The sequence below is a fragment of the Benincasa hispida genome, chromosome 8, assembly GCF_027475165.1.
Source record: "Benincasa hispida cultivar pf3 chromosome 8, pf3_genome.v1.1, whole genome shotgun sequence".
Taxonomy (NCBI): Eukaryota; Viridiplantae; Streptophyta; class Magnoliopsida; order Cucurbitales; family Cucurbitaceae; genus Benincasa; species Benincasa hispida.
Window position 1 is genome coordinate 814,189 of NC_143485.1, and position 20,227 is coordinate 834,415.

Here is a 20,227-nt window from a genome sequence, read left to right on the forward strand (position 1 = left end):
AAACTCTTTAGATGGAGTTAATCAACATTCGTTAACTCACGGGTCATTCTACTATAGTCCCGTAGTTGCACTCCCCTCACTAAAGATATATTTGTGTCCATATGATATAACCATGATTAGTAAGCTAATCCTTCACAGGTTGTTCGTAATCTCGGCTAGGTCATAAAAACTGTTTTACCCCCCGAGACTACATCTTATTTCTTAAGTTCCACTGATCCTCTAATGAGCAATTGGTTTAAGGTCCAACCTAAAAACCAAACCCCCTCTCGAGCCAATGAGAGGGTGGGGCCCCTTGTTCAAGACCTGGATTCATACAATTCCTTCCCCTTACCTAAAGTAAGATGCATTTGTCTCAAAAGCTATAAAACTCTTCGGAAGAGATTGTAAGATAAAAATAAACTGGTTAGCCTCATCAATGGGTCCGCCATTTACTTCAGCGATATTGAAGTACATCATCATATCCAGGACATGTTCTCTAACAGAGGTCCCCTCCTTCATCTGTTTCATGTAAATGTGCTTAATTGCCTCGTTTCTAAAGGACCATGATGGTTGCCCAAACATTTCTCTTAATGAATCTATTATCTCTTTAGTCGTAGCTAAAGATTCATGTTTCTTTGCCAAAACATCAAACATACTGACAAGAATGTAAACACATGCTTTTTCATTGGCTTTGACACATCGATCGTATGCTTTCCGAACAGTTTGGTTAGCATTTGAGGCTGGGGTTTGAAGGCATTGCTCAGTTAAGACAAATCTTAAATCGTCAACTACTAGTATTGTGTTTAGATTTGATTTCCATGCCGAATAATTATCGCCGTTTGGTTTCTCAGAAGCTATTATCAAGCTATTCATGTTGAAAAGATGAACATATCCTTTTCAGTAAAAAAACATTAATCTTTTAAATCCAATCAAGTTTAGCAAAAATAATAATAATAATAATAATGTACCCTTTATCATTATATTTTGCAACGATATTTCAAAAGTTTAGAGTAACCTCCACCGAAGGGCAGTCGATTATTCCTCTTTTGAACCAAGACAATCTTGACTAGATGCTAACCTCAAAATAACTCTTTATTCCTATAGCACTTTAGTTATCGCTACTTTGGTTGAGAATGTACTAACATCTTAGTAATTCTTGTAAGTGTAACCTTCCATTTTTGGATTTTAGAAACCAGAATCAACATGCTCCCGAAAGTTGAAAGTCAATATGAAAACTGATCTAAGAGAGCCTATCTAGATTTGGAGTTTGTGATGTTTCGAATCCTATTATACAACCCTCTGAAGGGAAAGGTCGCTCCAGGGCAAACATGCAGGCGCATTATAGGAATCTCACGGTGCGACCTAATGGAAGAGACCGTGGGATATGTTGTTACATACCCCTCACCCACTTACTATGAACTACTTCCCCTATTCACCTTAATATTGATCCATGCAAACACTCTCCGAAGGGAGTCCACTCTTAAGCACGACCCAAAGCCCAGTATGGACCTCACGGTGTGAACTCTTATGAACGCTAGAGCTACAAGTACGCTACTTCTCTCTAGCTGAAGTGTTCTATAACGATTTAGGGTATAAAAAATACTTAGAGATATATTTCAGCTAAATTAAACATATCCTAAGTCTAGGTGATAGATCCATGTATAACTCTTATACTAGATTTTAACCTATGATGTTTAGGTGATAAACAAATTTTATTACCTCACATCTCTCACGCATGCTCATTAAAACTAGGATTATTTGACTTAGACGCCAGTTTGATCTCCAGGTAGGAGGTGTTCCGTAAACTGTCATCTTAAGAACCCCCAACCTTAGACAAGATCTTCCCGGGTAAGTAAATAACTCTTTATTTAACAAGTAATTGACCTATTCTAACTCTTTAGAAAAGCCAATTGCAATTGCACCAATTTAATCTTAGGTGAGCATGCAACTTTTACCTTTGTTATAGATTTTAAAGTCTAGGTAATTTTATAACAAAAATAAAATTATAACCATTATAACCCTATAATCATACATCTATACATACATTCATACTTGATGATCATGCTTTAATATAACACTTTATATTAAAGAAACTTAACATGCATACTATATACATTATAACAATTATAACATATATCAAATGTATGTACATGTTAACCTATGGTGGGATTTTAAATCTATATGGCATATGCACAACAAGATTCAAAATTTAATTAAAACATACATCAACATGCATAATTAATTAAACACCCTAAAATGGATTGGTTTTAGCTCTTAAATTAAGTTAACAACTAAATTATTACAATAAGAATTTGGTGTAATACAAAAAACCACTCTGAACCAGCTTCAAACACCTTTGAATCAACTTAAACCGGCCAAAAAACTTTTGAACCGGCCCAAAAACTCCAAAAAAAAAACAGGTTGAATCGATCAAACCAGCTCAACTCGACCGGTCCAGACCGTCTAGTCCGACTGATCAACTAATGTAGGGGTGGTCAACGGAAGCGTGCGGGCACGCAGAGGTGCGGGTCGCGAAAAACGGATCCCGTTTCACGAGTAGAGTGGGCAGGCGCGTAGAGGCGTGGGTCGCGTGAAGTGGAGCGGGCGGGTGCGAACCGGGTCGGCGGGTCTAGACCCTTCTCTCGGGTCTGGGGACAACCTTCTCGGGTCTGTGAGCTTTTTTCCTTCATTTTGAAGGTGTCCTCTTTCCCGAAACCGAGCAATTACATCCTAATTTCAACTCTAATAACTCTAGAAAATTTACAAACCCTTTTTCACACATTAATGCTCATAAACATGTGAGCAATTACAAATTAATACTACAAAAAAAAACTTAATTTAATTGCCAAAACCTAAAAACCATTTTAGTTTCCAATCTCACTTTTATCTAATAAATTGATACCCACCACATGCAATTGAGTAAAATTAAGACATGCTCTGGTACCACATGATGGAAAAGTAAGCATGCACAGTGGAATTGAGGATCAATTTTTACTCTAATTGCATAAATTAAACATACAACCCTAAATTAGTTAATTGGGGTTTTTTAGAAACATTACCTTTGAAACTCCCGAAATTCATCTATCTTTGCTCGAATACGAACCGGATAACCACTAGAGCTAACCTACTATTCTCTAGACTCAAAACCAGGTAGTGGGACTCGATGCATGAAGAACCCGAGAGAGAGAAAGAGATGGAAATAGTAGAGTGAAATTTGGGTTGGGTTTGGATTTTTTTCAGCCCAATTTTTAAAACCTAATTTTGCAAAATGTCCAAAAGTTTTTAATCCAAAATGACAAGCCCATATTTATAGAAAAAGACCATGCAAAATTGCATGAAATAACTTCATAAAAATCCAACACCTAGAATCCACTATTTAAGTGGGCTTAATGTCTCCACTATAAGCCAACACCTAGCCCACTATTTTGTTAGCGGAATTATTCAACAAAAGTTTGGATCTTCCCACTAACTTTAGTCAAAGGGCAAAATAGTCATTTGGTCAAAGTCAACATTTTGACTTTTTATGATTTTTTCCGTGTTGACTAATTTTGACCTCCCGAGCTTGAATCCACATTCATTTTCTCGAAATTCAAATCACTTTGAATATAAGGTTGGTCAAAGTTTGACTTTTCAAAGTCAAAAGTCAACTCTTTCACTTTTTACATCTTTGACCATTTCCATTATTTTCGAGCTTCCGAATATGAACGTATTCATATTCTTGATATTTAAATCACATTTAAATATTCTGCGTGAGACCTTACTTCTGCGACTACTCGACAAAATCTCCTTAAAGTCTCCACTTGTTAGTCTTGCTACACTACACGACACGAGTGACGGGTGAAGTTGAAGCAGACACGGTCGACGTTCAGATAAAGAGTCAAAATAAGGGGTAGACTGATCATTCTGAAGCAAGCCCTCGTGGAGTAGATGAGTTCTTTCGAATTTCTCGCTTTGAAACTCGTTGAACGAGAAATATCTGTTCTTTTCTTCTTTCTTCAAAGCTGTATCTCTAATCTTAAAAAAAAAAAAAATTGACCACTATATCACATATACTTGTCGATTTCTCTCTCTTCACCTAATTCGAACAATTCGAATTATTCTATTATACCATTCTAAGTTTATTCCATATGAGCTACTAGGGGAACCTAATGGACCTATAGATCATGGGCTCCAACGATCCGATATTAGCTGGCTAAACTCTTTAGATGAAGCTAATCAACATTCATTAACTCACGAGTCATTCCACTATAGTTTCGTAGTTACACTCCCCTCACTATAGATATATTTGTGTCCATATGATATAACCATGATTAGTAAGCTAATCCTTCATAGGTTGTTCGTAATCTCGGCTGGGTCATAAAAACCGTTTTACCCCCGAGACTACATCTTATTCCTTAAGTTCCATTGATCCTCTAATGAACAATTGGTTTAAGGTCCAACCTATAAACCGAACCCCTCTCGGGAAATTAAGAGGGTGGGGCCCCTTGTTCAAGACTTGGATTCAGTACTAAAGTGAACAACCTATCTACTATCCCTATAACGGGTAGGAGTGAATTCCGTCTTGCACCCTATGTTCCCAGCTATCCACCTGATCTTACCCCTGAAATGGGAGGCTTATTGGGCCAGTGATAATGAGTTGCCCTCAACTATGTAGATCTAAGGATAATTCCGAGTGAACAAGAGTTCATAGTTAGCTCAAGATTAAGATTAAGTTACCTAGGTCATCAATTAACGAAATAATCAGTTTTATACATTAAACGACATTTAGAATGTAAAAAGTGACTATTTCATGGTTCAGTCTTATGTAAACTCTTTACATAGGATGCCCCCATTTTCATGTCTCCACATGAACGATTTAGGATCACATCGTTTGTACTAACTACAAAAATGGGCCGTATCCATAGTGTGCCCAGAATAAGGTGCCCAACCTTATTCATATACTATAGACCATTTTGGCTATATATTTGAACTTGATCCACATTTATGTCACTACATAAAGTTCAAACTTAAACTTAATATCCTCGGAACCTTAGTTTATTGGATTCATGAATATAGAATTTAAATTTACTAAAGATTTTCAATAACAGCTTCATTGAACAAGAATATGATATTACAAACTACGAGTTTTGGGACATAAAATCCAACATATGGGTACTGCCAAAGAGACTACAGAATGTCTTCTGGGATGTTTGGACAATCGTCCTTCTCCCTGAGGCATGATGCTATCAAATATGTTTACAACTATCATACGAAAGAAGAGGCCTATGTTAAAGGACATGTCCTAGACATGATAGTCCATTTCATTGTGACAGAAGTAAATGGGGTTGTCATTGGTGAGAAGATTCAAGTTGATTTTATTCTAGAATCTCTTCCGAAGAGTTTTCTGTAGTTCTGTATGAACGCACTCATGAATAAAATAGAATATAACTTGACTACTCTTATAAATGAGCTACAGGCTTACTAGATTATGATGAGAGCAAAATGTATGGAACCAGAAGTAAATGTTACTACATTTGAGAAGAGAGGAACGTCCTCCAAAAAGCCTGATATTTTTTCTTCTTCACAGACTAAGAATATTCCAGTTAAGAAGAACAAAAGGAATGGGAAGAAAAAATCCGCTGGTAGAAAAGGCAAGGCTAATGTTGCAGATAAAGGAAAATGTTTCCACTACAACGAAGAAGGGCACTGGAAGAGAAACTGCCCTTAGTACCTTGTAGAGAAGAGAGCAGAGAAAGTGTTTTACTTTTTTCCAATGTTTTACTTTTTTCCTCTAGGTAGCGTAAAGTGGAACGTTATGGGAAAAGCCACCAAAGGTTTGGAACTGCTACTCTCTCATAATGCAGGACTCAGATTGGGTTATCTTGAAAGTCATTAGGATATGTTAAAGCTAATATTTTATAATAGTATAAATCTTGTAACTATTCATAAAAATTAATTAAGTTCTTATTTATTAACTATTTGTAGAATGGTATGAAATTGGGCAGTTGGTATCACAAGGGTGGTATCAACTATCTTCTCGTCACCTTTTGGTTCTAGGAGACAAGGCTCTGAAGAAGGTGTGATAACTTCTGAGTGTGATGGCACTCACATTAGCATGGTCTGTCTGGGTAGGTAACTTTTCTAAACCCTTGTTCTCTATTCAACTCATTACAGCAGCTAATTGTGTGACCTGAGTAGCAAGATTTTTCATACTTGCTCTGGGTTCTTGCTGATATGCCTTGGTCTTCTGTGATAATTATAGAGAGTTGTTTTGCAGCTTCTGGATTTCCTGTTGAAATTTTAAGGAGTTGTTAGCCAAAGATTTGATGATGTCTTCTAAAGACCTACCTGAGGAAGATGACGATGGTTGATTGGAATGATTGGAACTGACATGCCTTTGTCCTTGTCCTTGACCTCCTCATTTGAAGGTAGGGTGATCATGGTAGCCTGGATTGTATACTAGGGCATCCTCTGGTAACCCCAACTGCATTGACTTTGGCTTGAGGACATGCTTCAGAGGTGTGTCCTACTACTCCACAAGCCCCACAAGCTTTTACTTGGCAACTCCTCCTTGGGCCATATGTGTTACAAGAGTAGTTAAGTTAGTATTGAAATAGAAGAGAAAGAAAACGACACAAGGAGTTTACGTGGAAAACCCTAATTCAGGGAAGAAAAACCACGATAGAAAAGGACTTATTATTTTAATGTCATACTTACAATAGATCCCAATCTCAGTTATAAATAGAATGAGATGAAACCCTAAGCAAATATAGTATAAATTACAAAAATGTCCTTAGGGCTAATTCAACGTATTTCAACACTCCCCTTCAAGTTGGGTCGTAGATATCGGCAAGACCCAACTTGCTAATACAAGCTTCAAACGTATGTCTCGATAACCCTTTCGTAAGAACATCTGCAGCCTGTTGAATTTAAGGTACATAGGGAATACAGATAGCTCCATTGTCTAACTTTTCTTTAATAAAGTGCCTGTCAATTTCCACATGTTTGGTTCTATCATGTTGCACGGTATTATTCACAATATTGATGGCAGCCTTATTATCACAATACAACTTCATGGGCCCCGGACTACTCTCGTGAAGATCAGATAAAACTTTCTGCAACCAGATTTCTTCACACATTCCTAGACTCAGCTCTATACTCTGCCTCAGCACTACTTCTGGCCACTACACCCTGTTTTTTACTCTGCCATGTTACCAAATTTCCACACACAAAGGTACAGTACCCTGAGGTTGACTTTCTATCAGTCACAGATTCGGCCTAATCTGAGTTAGTATATGTCTTGATGCTCTGTGTGTCATGTTTTCTGAACACCAAGCCCTTCCCAGGGGTGGAATTCAGGTATCTCAAAATTCGAGTTATAGCTTCCATGTGCTCCTCATATGGACTCTGCATGAACTGACTTACAACACTCATAGCATAGAAGATGTCGGGCCTAGTATGAGATAAGTAATCAGTTTTCCTACCAAGCGTTGATACTGCTCCTTATTCACAGGAACTCCTTCCAAAATGCTTTTCAGTTTGCTATTGACCTCAATAAGAGTGTCAATGGGTTTGCATCAAGTCATTCCTGTTTTCTTCAACAAGTCCAGAGTATACTTCCGCTGAGATACAGATATTCCTGCTTTTGATCTTGCCACTTCCATCCCGAGAAAATACCTCAAACTACCAAGATCCTTTATTTCAAATTCACCTGCCATCCTTCATTTTAGCTTAGCAATTTCTGCCGTGTCATCTCCTGATAGGATGATGTCATCAACATACACTACCAATACAGCAATCTTTCCTAAGGATGATTTTTTGGTAAACAAGGTATGATCAGAATGCCCCTGAACAAACCCTTGGGACTTAACAAACATGGTGAACCTGTCAAACCAACCCTAGGGGATTGCTTTAACCCATATAAAGACTTCCTGAGTTTGCAAACATGATTCCCAAACTTAGCTTCGAAACCTGGAGGTGGACTCATGTAAACTTGTTCTTCTAACTCACCATTTAGGAAAGCATTTTTTACATCTAGTTGATGTAGGGGCAAATCTTTATTTATGGCGACAGATAGAAGAACACGAATCGTGTTTAACTTAGCCACTGGGGAAAAAGTTTCTGAATAATCAATCCCATACGTCTGAGTGAACCCTTTCGCAACTAATTGGGCCTTATATCTCTTAAGTGTTCCTTCAGAATTATACTTCAGTGAACATCCATTTGCAACCAACTGTTTTGTGACCTCTAGGGAGAGCTACTAACTCCTAAGTCTTATTTGCCTCGAGAACTCTCATTTCCTCCATTACTGCTACTTTCCACTCAGGAACTTCCATGGTCGAATGTATATTGGTAGGTATTGCTAGAGCATCCAGCTGAGTAGTGAAAGCCTTAAAATAAGGAGATAAGTTACTATAGGTAAAAAAAATATGCAAAGGGTACTTTGTACATGACCTGGTTCCCTTTCTCAGAGCAATTGGTATATCCAGAATGGTATCATAGTTGTCAGTTTCGCCTGTCCCTCTTCAGTATCAGACTTCTGAGACAATTCTGCATCTTCTTGAGGAACTTTTAGCACCTCATTATCTCCTGAAGTTTCAACCTTCTCTGAGCTTGTCTAATCATTTTCTATGTTCCCAGACTTCTTTTCAAGAATCTCCTCTGAAACAACGAGATCTTGAACCTGAGCTGGTTCCGACGCTTGGACACTTTCCAATGGAACACCAGGGGTTTTCTGAATTTTCTTTCTGAGATTCTTCCTATAGTATGTTATCCATGGCACTTGTCTGGTAGAAAGGACCGACATGGGAACAGCAGGAGCAGAGTTAGGCTCAAGACTAGGTAGACTAGGTTCAAGACTAGGTAGACTGGGTCCAGAAATATTAGGACTAGGCTCAAGATTGAAGCTAATAGGTACAGAGTACGTGGAACTGTTAGTCTCTTCATTCGTGGTCTCCCCATGAAGATGACTAACGGGAAAGAACGGTTTATCTTCAAGGAACGTAACATCCATAGTGACAAAATATTTTCTGGAAGATGGGTGAAAGCATTTATAGCCTCGCTGGTGAAGAGGATACCCGAAAAACACATATTTTTGAGCTCGTGGAGCAAACTTAGTTCGGTGTGGACCATGAGTATGAATAAAGGCTGTACACCCAAACACACGAAGAGGAACCTCAGGAATAAGACGGGTAGACTGATAGGACTCTTTCAAGCACTCAAGAGGAGTTTGAAACTTTAGAACTCGTGAAGGCATTATATTAATGAGATGAGTTACGGTAAGAACTACATCTCTCCACAGGTACGAAGGGAGAGACGCTGGAATTATCAAGGAACGAGCAACTTCAATGAGATGGCAATTTTTCCGTTCAACCACCCCATTTTGTTGTGGAGTATATGCACACGAGTTTTGATGGATGATCCCCTTTGACGCTAGGAATTCCTGGAAGGTGTGTTTGACAAACTCACGGCCATTGTCACTCCAAAGAATGGCAATCTTTGTGTTGAACTATGTTAATATAGTGGTATAGAACTGTTTGATGGTAGATAGGACTTTAGACTTATCAGTAAGGAGATATACCCATGTAAGTCGGGTATGGTCATCGATGAAAAATACAAACCACCATTTACTAGATAGGGTAGAGATGCTTGAGGGACCCCAAACATCACTGTGGACCAGGTGAAAAGGCTGGCTAGGTTTATAGGGCTGAGAAACAAACGACACGCGAGGTTGTTTAGCACGTATACAAACATCACAAGATAATGAAGGAACATTCACATTATGGAATAAAATGAAGAAATAAATATCGTATATATTGAAAACTAGGAAGTCCTAGACGAAAATACCACAATAGATAATTTATTTTAGACATAGTAAACGAAGATAAAAGACTAGTCCTAAACAAGCTTCTGGAGGAAGCATCTTCAGAAAGGAAATATAGGCCTCTATCATATCGAGCAGTGCCAATCGTCTTCCCCAAGCTCAAGTCCTGAAACAAAGCAGTATTTGTTGAGAAGACAACTCTACAGTTCAAATATTTTTTTATTCTGCTTATTGATAATAAGTTGTAAGAAATTTTGGGCACATGTAAGATATTTTGCAGAGTTAATCCCTTAAATTGTGATAGTCTGCCTTTTCCAGCAACAGGAGCAAAGGACCCATCCGCAATTCGAATCCTCTCATTTCTACCGCTTGGATAGTATGAGAGAAATCGGTCGGACGAGCCCATCAAGTGATCGGTCGCTCCTGAATCTAGAATCAATAACTCATTCCCTTCAACAAGGAAATTAAAAGATTAAGGGTTACCTAATTAAGCTACTGTTTTGATCCCTATGGTACCTGAATCACCAGGGTTGGTCACTGGAGGCTGTGTCTGAGGTTGTGCGGCCCCCTCAACTGATTCACCCATTAGAGCACGCCCAGATTTTGACTTGTCATTCGAAGGGCGACGTTTACCATTCGGAGGGCGACCATGCAATTTCTAGCATTGATCTTTTGTGTGTCACTGTTTTTTACAATGCTCACATACTGAGGGTGTTTTACTATTCTGCTTGTCACCATCAGCTCCAGCAAACTTCACCCCGAAGGCAGCTGACTCTATAGTGGTAACACCCGGCCATTCATTGCACTCGATTTGTCTTCTTCCAATCTAACCTCTGAACAGATCTCCATAAGAGATGGTATTGGTTTATGCCCTAGTATTCGACTCCGAACTGTATCAAATTTGGTCATACACACGCTCATCCTCTTCTATCTTGGAGTATTGAATCCATCTTGCGGGCAGTTCTAGATGATCTCCCGACATAGATCCATTTCTTGCCATAACAATGACATCTTCTTGAAGTATGACGTTACATCCATGCTCCCTTGTTTGCATTCGTGAACTTGTTTACATAGAGTATACAGGCGGGATGCGTTCTGACGCCTCGAATATAACCTTCGGACTGCATCCCAAATATCTCGGGCAGTGGGTGAATAGAGTAAAGGTTTCCCAATTTGTGGTTCCATGCTACTGATTAACATTGAGCGAAGTAAGGAATCCTCTGCCTTCCAGACACGCTCTTGAGGATCTCCAGGATTCGGTCATGGTATCTCTTCAATCAAATATCTAAACTTATGGCATCCATCAAGAACCATTTTAATTGTTTGGGACCAAGAGAAGTAATTTTGCCCATTTAGCTTCTCTTCCGTGACCATTCCTGCAGAATTTCCTATAGTTCCAGATAAAAAATTAGTAGTAGGGAGAGTAGGAAACATTGATACCGGATTTTCTGAATACATTGGGGAAGAATCATGGCCATACAATCTGGCTCCAAGGGCGACCATCTATTGCTAGAGACTAACCAATTGTTGTTGGAGTTGCCCATGAGATTCAGATATGGAATTTTCCTATCCAAAAGTCATGGGATTTTCTTCAACGAAATCACCCATTCGAAACTGAGGTTGAACCAGATACATATGATGAAGAAGTTGTCCACCATGGTACTGTGAAGGAGCTACTGCCGAAAGTCCACCAACGGCAGAATGTGGTAACCCATGACCGGTGTTGCTCTCAGACGGCTGCGACGGAGGGTAACGGACAGAAGGCTCGACGATCGGCTTCGAGGTTGAAGAAATCGCATCGATCTGACTCGAACTGACAAACCCACGACTGCCTGGAGCAAATCCGGTCTTGTGCGAAGTCGAGGGACCGATCGGCTGCGAAGGACAAACTGCATGTGCCAGAAAAGAAACGCTTGCGTGCGAAGCCGAGGGGCCTTCATCGATCGGTTGGAATGGCTGAGTCTGAAAGCTAATCGGCACATTGGCTGGAGCAAGCCCACCACCAGCTATTCGGCTCGTCGGCTAGATCTGTTCGGCTGCACCACCTAGGATGATGGTTCAGAGATAGCGGTCGACTACTGCTTGAATCATAGCCTCATTGGTCAGTGTACCTTTACCTATCAAGTTTGATGACTGAGTTTCTTCTATCGGGGCTAGGGTTTCATCACTTGGCTCTGATACCATATTGAAATAGAAGAGAAAGAAAATGACACAAGGAGTTTACGTGGAAAACCCTAATTCAGGGAAGAAAAACTACGATAGAAAATGTCTTATTATTTTAATGTCATACTTACAATAGAACCCAACCTCAGATATAAATATAATGAGATGAAACTCGAAATTAGCAAATATAGTATAAATTACAAAAATGCCCTTAGGGCTAATTCAACGCATTTCAACAGTTAGAAATTTAAGTTTTTAATCCCTTGGCCTCTAGATTAACAATTAAATCAGACTCAGTAGCCCTGGTTTCAAAATTTTGGTTGTTTTCAGCCATGCATGAAATTAATTCCAGGACTTCCGTGGGTGTCTTGTCAGCAAGAGTGCCTCCAATTATTGAGTCAATGGAGCTCCTGTCACTAGCAAGCAAACCACTATAGAAATAATGAATCAATAATTGGTCAGAAATCTAGTGATGGAGAAAGCTAGCACATAAGCGTTTGTATCATCCTAATATTCAGACAAAGTCTAACCGACAAATTGTTTTATTCCACAAATGTCTTTTCTTATCGAGTGGGCTCTAGAAGCCATAAATATTTTTTCAAGAAATTTCTTTTTAAGCTCATTCCAAGTAGTTATCGACCCTGGAACTAAGTAGTACAACGAATTCTTAGCTTCGTCTTGTAACGAAAAAGGAAATTCCCTAAGGTTCAGTTGTTCTTCTATGACTCCATGAGGTCGCATACTTACACAAACCATATGGAAGTTGTTTGGGCTCCACTACTAGTGTGTCATAATCACTCTCGACTCGATGAAAAATAATTTATTTTCACCGATCCAAGACTTATACTACAAACGTAGCAAAGTGGTAAGATTGGGGTCGAATCCACAGGGAGATTGTTGAATTAACTTAGACAAATTTATGAATTCCAAATAAAAGGGGTTTTGATGATTCTTGATTCTGTTTATGAAAATAATTTAAAAAACAAACAAGGAAAAATAAATAAGAGCTAGCACAGAAAAGGGGATTGAATCAGATTGATGGAAAATCTGGTGATTAATTTGTATGCTGTTTATCTTCCATCATTAGATACTAGTTAATTTCTTCAATTATGCGAACCCCTCAACCTATTAGAAATTTTTATAGCCCACTTAGCCAATTTTAATAAAAATCTAAATCAACTCTAATTTAGTTTAAAACTTTTCCTTCTCAACTACATATAAGTTAAAACTGAAAAGTATTAATTAAGTGTTCAATTGTCGAGACACAATACACGCCGCACAGGCACATCTTATAGCATGATTTATTTGGGAAAGATTATACTAGGGCATACATGAATTTGGCCAGAAAAAGTCTAGACCCTAAACATGCGATCCTAATATATGCAACTTAATCAATCAATTATGCACGGGCTAGAATGATTTTGAATACAAGAATTTCAATAAATTAGTTTGTCAGAAAAGTTCATCGAAATTCTATTATTAATAAATCAAATCCACAAAGGGTTCACAACAATCGAATAAATTAAATAGTAAACTTAAAAAATTAAGACATATAAACTATCCCAAGAAAATTACCTAGCCTCTAAAAGGCATATTGGAATTACAATGATCAAAAGAAAGAGTCGAGGCTGACTATGACGATGATCGGTCGGCAACTTGGCTTCAATGGCTCCATAAACTGAAGTAAACTCTCAAAATTAACTATATTCGGAAGTATTTAGCAACAGGAATGCGTTAGAAGGCTGCTTGAACTCTTCTTCATGTTAAATGTTGAACACCAACACAATATTTATAAGTTGCATGCAGCGTCACAACACTGGGAAATAGCATTGCAACACTGCGATACGAATTGGAGAGCGTTGGGCAAGCGTTGCAATGATGCGTCCAACACTTGCTTGCACCACGCGTTCAACAATTTTTCGTCAATCATCGCAGTATTGCAACGCTTGGAATGGGCGTTACAACGCTGAGTGTTCTGCCTTACAGCGTTGAGATGCGTTGCAACACTGGCGATGATTCAATTTTGGAGCTTCACGACGCTTGGGGTAGCATTGCAATGCTGCCCTACACTTAATGCTACTGCCGTCCAACGTCGAATGAGCGTTGGACTAAGGGTTGTGAAAAGCGTTACGACACTGAGTGTTCTGCCAAAAAATCATTACTCGAAGCTTGCTTACTCGATACTCACTGCTTGTTTTCTTGGTGGTTAATATTTGTTTACTTGGTACAATTTGACTCGATGGTACTCGATAGCTGACTATACTCGATGGGAATTTGGCAATCTCAACTCCTTTGAAGCTCGGATGCTTAAATCAACTTCTAATTGCTTTAAATTAACCTCGTTCGGCCCCAAATCGCCAATTCTACCTCATAATTGCTTAGTACCTACAAAATAGGGAAATAAACATGTAAAATCTGATAACGAGCCAGAATTAAGCTAGGAATAATAGTTGTTTTTTAGAGCTAATAGAAGTCCTTGATGTGTTTGTGAGGGGGTTATCTCCTGCATTCTCTCTGAAGATAGGAAATAGATTAATCAACCCCGACTTAAGTTTGAACGGCACGGTGGTAGGTGGAAATACGATGCACTGGGCTGCTATCCATGTCAGGCTGTGCCAGCTTCTTCAGATTTTTCTCACGAACTTCTTCTCTCATTACTCTTGTTGTATCGTCAGCAACTTGTTGATTTCCTTCTTCTGGTAATTCTCCCCTACGCCTCTTTCGGATTCTCCTCTCCTTTCCGTTAATATCTGTAATAAAACGAAGTCTGTACTCCTAGAGGAGCAAGTCATAAAGCAAAGGCAAGAAATACCCACACTCTTTTTAAAAAAAAAAAGACTATATATATAAATGGAATCCAAAAAATCTCCTGGGCTAATTGCCAAGTCTCCTTAGCAATGACGCCGAGTGTTTGAGCATTTGGAAGGCATCGTCGTACATGCCTTCAACCCGAGCAAAGAAAGATTATATTCACCAATCCAAGGTTGTACCACAAATGCAGTAGAGTTATAAGATCGGGGTCGAATCCACAGAGAGACTAATCATCAACTAGGATTATATAAAGATTCCACATGAGAATGGGGGTTTTATTGGTTTTATGTAAAATAAATTGACAATCGAATAGAGAACAAAAATTAGCAGAAAAGGGATTGGATCAAACTAAAGGAAAAATCTTAGGACTTGTTTGTATACTTTTTATTCTCTATCCTTAGGCACTAGCTAATTTTACTAATTTTGTGAACCCCTCAACCTATTAGAAAATCTAATAACCCAATTAGCCAATTTTGATAAGACTCAAACTAGCACAAATTCAATTATTAACTCTTCCTTCTTAGTGACATACAAGTTGAAACTGATTGTAATACAACAGGGTTTAATTGTTGAGACATGCTACAAGCCGGAAAAGTCGTATCTTGTAGCATGATTAATTGGGAAAGATTAAACTAGGGCATACATGAGTTTGACCAGAAAAAATCTAGACCCTAAACATGTGATCCTAATACGTGCAACTAAATCAATCAATATCGCATAGGCTATGAAGATATTATAAACAAGAACTTCAATAAATTAATTTGTTAGATCAATTCATTGAAACTCTATTAAAATTAACACAAATCCATCCAAAGGGTTCACAACAATGAAGTAAATTTAACTAGAAATCCTTCAAAAATTAAGACATACAAACAATTCCAAGAGAATTTACCTAGCATCTAAAAGACATATCGGAATTACAATGATTGGTTGAGAAACGATGTTGACTATGGCGAACTTTGCACAACAATTCGACTACAAGGGCTCCCAAAATCGAACTAACTCTAAAATTTTTCTCTATTATTCATTGTTTAGAGTGCAAGCCCCGAATGGCTATTATTCGTTGTTTACTTTTAATAAAGTTATTTATTTCATAGCATTTACTTGGTTTTTACCAAATCCTGTAAAAGTGTCGATTTAAAATGTATGCATACATGTAGTAACAACCTAAAACATCAAAGATAAACACAAAATAACCGTGTATGGAAACTTGCTATCCACGATGTTATAGCAAATGAAAGAACATCAGAGATAAACACAAAATAAAGTATGAATAAAACATAGAAAAATAAAGTTTCCTTCTCTAGATGTAGTAGAACGATACAATAAGATATAGAGAAACACTCTGACCGACAGTAACACAACATTCACAGCCTACATTATGAAGTAGTAGAATTTATTAGCTTTGTACAGGTGAGAAAGGCAACTGGGCCATGCCATTATTGTCAACCGATGCAAATGAGATTTCATGCCTAAGAGGAGGTCCTTGAGTTTTAGGAATGGTTGGTTCTTGTTGTTCATTTGGAACATTATTTATTGAACTTTTCATATCGCCCTTCTCCACTCATTGAATCTTTCAAAAGTTTTTTTCAGTAAGAAAAAGGGATGTGTCTTTATATAATAGCTGCCAATACCCTATTTTAGATGATATAATTAAATTTAATTTCATCGATAGCTTAAGTTTTTGGATCAATTGATGGTTTAAGATAGAATTTGAGTAGTTTGTCTAGGGAAGTTCTATATTCAAGTCCTTGTAATATTGTTTCCTCCCCAAGAAAAAGAACATAAACTAGTAAAGTTCAAGCGTGACATTATTATTGACTTATGGTATGTTTGGAATATATTTTAAAGTGCTTAATTTAAAAAATAAGTCAATTTAGAAGAAATTAGAGTGTTTGACAACATGTCAAAGTAGCTTACTAAGTGTATTTTAATCAGTTTTTATAAAAAAAAAAAAAAAATGTTTAAATAATGAGTTTTTTTAGAACACTTTTTCTCAAGCCAATCCAAATAGGTCCTTAATTTGAATTCCAATAACCAAATTGCTAAACATGGATTAATAATTGAGAAGTTTTCATAGATAGGAAAAATGTAAACTATTTACACAAATAACAAAAAAGAAAAACACTAATAGATACTGATAGATTTCTATTAATCTCTATCAACGATAGACATATATCAGTTTCTATCAGTATAAATACTTCTATTAGTTTCTATTACTAATAGACAGTGATAGGTTTCTATTACTCTTTATCAGTGATAAACTTTTATCAGTTTCTATAACTGATAGACAGTGATAGACAGCTATCAACATCTATCGGTAATAGACTTGTATCCATTTCTATCATTGATAGATGCTGATTGACTTTACGGACAGACTGATAACGGGCAGAAATGCATGTTATTACAGTGCTAAGTTATTAAACAATGTAGGTTTGCGTTGATAAAAATATACCAGATTGCATTCAAAAGCATTAAGTTCACAATATTGCAGTCACATGCATCCATCGCATTAAAATACAGTTAACTTATGTATTTTTGTGCAGAATATGCGTTGACGTAAGGTGAAAAATGTGATCCAAAGAAATTAACGGCCGAGCGCAACAAGATTGTATTACCGCAACGCTAGCGGTCATTTGCACCGCAATGCTATGCAGTCATTTGCACCACAAGGCTATGCAATCATTTGTACTCACAAATATCTGCTCAAGTAGGTTGTCGCATAGAGCCAGCACAACTTGGTGGGCGCATCTGGGTGAAAATCACAATAAATCACGATGGGACAGAAAGATGATTACGGTCGATTCCAAATTAAGTTGATAAGCCGTTAACAAACTACTGTAGGAAGTACACTCAACTTTTCAGTGACAAATATTCAGTGCATCAGACAGAGAATTAATGTCATCCCATCAGTGCAATCATAAGAGAGAAGAAGCCTTTCACCCCGAAGCTCTATAAATACCAGAGGCCACCTTCAGTGAAGAAGTTCGACAGTTAGATTATTTTCCATTAGATAGAAGTAGCCTTATTCATAGTTTTTCTTTTACTTAGAAGGTAGAGCGAGAGAAGGGAAGAGGCCCCGGAAGATTGCTCTGGTCAGCTCAAGAGAGTACCCAGAGGCGTGGAAAAGCAGAGAGAGGGTCGACTCTCGCGAGAGCGAGATTATCTTTTGTGCAGAGTAGAGAAGAACAGTGTAAAAACCTTGCGAAGCAAGAGATTGCTACCAGGCTCTTTATTATCATTTCACATTATTATTTTGTATTTCAATTCTATATCTATAAAATGGAACTTACTTATCTACATCTGTTCACTCTCTTAAAAGCACACATGAGTAGCTAAATCTATCGAATGGGTTGAGAAGAACTAAGTTAACATGACCTAGGATCTTCATTGCATGCAATTATCTTGTCATATGTTGCGCCCAACACCACTTTAGAGCTACTCAAGAGAGAGTCTAAAGAAAGAACCTAAGACTAAAGAGAGCTAGGTTAGAATCTAGACTCGAGAAAGTAAGATTAGATCTGCATAAGCAAGAGATAGGGATTTAAAGATAAGTTCTGTTTGCCAACGTGAATCACATGCATCCTAGAGATAGGTTATGGTATTATGTGGTCGTCTTGTATGTGTTGATGTCATTCATCATCTTATAAACAAGAATAGAGGCTTATGTGTAGGTTCTATAGACTTTATCGCATATATCGCATGCGTTCTAGAACGAGAAGCCGTAGCAATTGCATTGAGAGATGATTTGCTATTGTATGTTTGTTGCATGATCACATAACATGAACGCAATCCTAGGATGTGTTAGCTGAACCCCTTCTCAACCTATTTTCCGCATATTCATCGCATCTTCCGTGTTATTGACTCTTTTCTTAACTCCGGCGCATACATTTTATACCGCAAACAACAAACCAACCAATCATTAATTTATTTGTTACCGCAAAGTTATCTTAAGAATTACCACTGCATATCGTTTTCCTTAGTCCCTGAGTTCGACCCTAGACTTACCAGGAAATTCAATAGGATTTATATTTGGATTCTGTTGAGAAAACTTGTTGCACAACGCATTTCCCATAACCACAATTCCTTTCATAAATTCACCGCATAAAACAACGCATTAAGTTTTTGGCTCCGTTGCCGAGTACTTCGGTAATTCAGTGTGCTAACGATAATTTTTATGATTTCTTTGCAGCTTTCAATCTCTGGCGAATAACGACCCAGAAATTGAAAGGACGTTCTAACGAAGACTGAGAGATAGCCGCCAATAACAACCACAAGAGAAAGATAATATGGCGAAACAACCTGGAAACAGAGCACCAAATGAAAACAATGTTATGGCGAATCCAATCCTACTGGCAAACGATCGCAATAGGCCCATTCAGGACTTCGCGTCGCCCAACCTCTACGATTTCTCCCCAGGAATCATAAGGCCTGCTCTTGATGGATCTTGATTCGAAATGATACCGGTGATGCTGCAGATGATCCAGACTACTGGATGTTTGAAGGAAGGCGTGGTGAGGACCCGCACGCCCACCTCCGGAGCTTCATAGAAATCTGCAATACTTTTGTGTTCTCGAATATCTCCACCGAAGAAGTTCGAATAACTTTGTTTCCATTTTCTTTGTGTGATCAGGCACGAAAGTGGGCGTACTCTCTCGAACCAGGGGAGATTAATTCTTAGGAACAAGTGGTAGAGAAGTTTATGAAGAAATATTTCCCACCAACTGAGAATTCCAAGAGAAGGAAATTAATAACCAATTTTGAACAGGACATGGATGAATCGCTCACCGATGCTTGGGCAAGGTTTAAGACGCTGGTAAGAGACTGCTCACATAACGGATTACTAGAATACTTGCAAATAGAGATTTTTTATCATGGATTAATCCCTGCTTTGCAGACCGCTGCCAATGCGGTTGCCGCTGGAGGTCCGCTAGATAAAACGTATGATGAGGCCAAGAACATCCTTGATAGTATCTCTAAAAATCACGAGGATTGGAGAGAGAGCGATCAAAGATTGAGAATAAAGGATAGTGATGCAAACAATGGTGTTATCGCTTCACTTCAGAGTCAGATGACTGCGATGATGAACTTGATACGGGGAATCGCAATCAACAGCCTAATAACTCATAGTGGGCAAGTGAATGCAACCATCCAGACTACCGCAAGGTGTGCTACTTATAGTGAAGGACACGAAATGGAGGAATGCCCACAAAACCCACAGTCAATTTATTTTGTGAAGAATAACCCGTTTTCTAACACATACAACCCTGGGTGGAGAAACCACCCCAACTTTGCGTGGAAAAATTAGTAGCAAAATTTCCAATCAGTGGCGCAAAAAGAAGGGCCACGCAGATTTTTCCCGCAAAATAATGGTCAGACGAGTAATCAAGCTAGCAGTTCGTAGGCACCACAATCTTCCTCTTTGGAAAGTTTGTTGAAGCAATATATTGAGAAGAACGAAACTGTATTTCA

The 20,227-nt window shown here is 38.2% G+C and overlaps 1 pseudogene; it reads right to left on the bottom strand.

Annotated features, from left to right (window-relative positions):
- Positions 1-7,236: 7,236 nt before the first annotated feature.
- On the bottom strand, positions 7,237-11,284 carry LOC150034276 (uncharacterized; annotated as a pseudogene).
- Between the last annotated feature and the right edge of the window lie 8,943 nt (positions 11,285-20,227).